Source organism: Pteropus alecto, unplaced genomic scaffold (assembly GCF_000325575.1).
Source record: "Pteropus alecto unplaced genomic scaffold, ASM32557v1 scaffold71, whole genome shotgun sequence".
Taxonomy (NCBI): domain Eukaryota; kingdom Metazoa; phylum Chordata; class Mammalia; order Chiroptera; family Pteropodidae; genus Pteropus; species Pteropus alecto.
In genome coordinates, this window is record NW_006433024.1 from 13,176,328 (window position 1) to 13,177,952 (window position 1,625).

The window sequence follows — 1,625 nt, forward strand, 5'->3', positions numbered from 1 at the left end:
CTAAAACAATGCCTGATATATAGCAGGCGTTCAGTAAGTATTCAGTAAATAAATATAATACACGAAATACGATGGCATAAATCAGCTTAGAATTCCTGCTTGAGTCTATAATGGCAGTATAGATAACCAGATATGGGAGTAGAAGAAGAATACTGAGAAAAGAGAAATTGTCTCTCTTTCTTGCTAATATTACCTAGAAAGTGAAATGAGCACCTAGACACCAAAACACAGCCTTGTGGAGCTTTTTTGAATATCACAGAAATGATTTTTAAAAATACCCCTTTTAACAAACTAATTTTGGACCATCAGCTTTGTTTCCTAAAAAAACATTCTATTTGAAAATGTAATAGGCATTATCTATGAGAGGAATTTCATAGTATACAAAAAAGCGGTGCCACAGACATTTAAATAGGTCTCCCTATTGCAAGACTTTTAAAATCCCTTAAGATTCAATTGCTTATTGCAAATCCTGTATGGAGAATGATTTATATAGTGTGTTCCAAATTTGTTTGAATATCTAACTTTTTTTTCCACAAAGCTATTCATGGAATTTTGTTGAATAAACTCTGAGATATAAGAGCTTATGATTTCATTAGCAAGCATTCTATCTCACTCTTATGTAAGTACTTGAGGTATAAAATAACCAGTCAGTGATATCAGAAATCATTCTTCTGCCTAGCTAATTGATTCATTCATTTATTGAACAATATTTATTTAACATCTACTATAGGCATTATTCTAGCACTGAGAATATAGGAGGAACAAAGTCCCTGTTCGTACAAAGATTATATTTTACTTCCTACTAATAAAACCAATGAGATACAACAACACATAGATACAAAGGCCCAGATAATGTAAACTATTTCTCAAATGGGAGAATATGTGTGTGTATTAATATTATGTAATAGTAATTTCATTATTTTATATTACATAATTTATTAATATATAGTAAGAAGAAAATCTATAATAACATTTTAAGTTTCTAATAGTGCAATGCCAGCCTGTGGTTTGATATCATTTTTTTGTGAACTTTGAAAAAAAATTATATTTTTTATCATTCCACACACAAAGAAACGGACTAGATTGTAAAATTTTGAATATGAACCCCAAATCCTGAATTTACTAAGCCCTGTGCTCATTGGCAAGTCACTAAACATCTCTAAACCTCAGAATTTTTAGCTTTAGGTGAATTAAAGTAACATGGAACACCTCTAAATGGTAATTCCTGTCCCTGCTCTGCATTCTTGCTTCTGCATATGTAGCATGCATTCTAGGAGTGAAATATTACACATACCTGTGTACACATACACACACACTCAGCATCACTGTTCTCTATAGCTGATGGGTAAATATCTAGAGCCATTTAACAGTCACTATGCTAAGATTATATATACATAATGCTATGGAAAACCATAAGTAAGAAAAAGATAGCATTCCATAGGGAAATATGGCAGATAATTTTCTAAAATATTTTTTCTTCTTATCAGATTCTTTCTAACCACCTCTTCCTGCAGAAAGATACTTCCTTCCCCACCGATGTCATGCTTACCCATATGACTTGCTTTGTACAGAGAAATATGAGTGGAAGTCATGTGTTCCACTTCTCAGCAAAAGCCTTAAGAGCC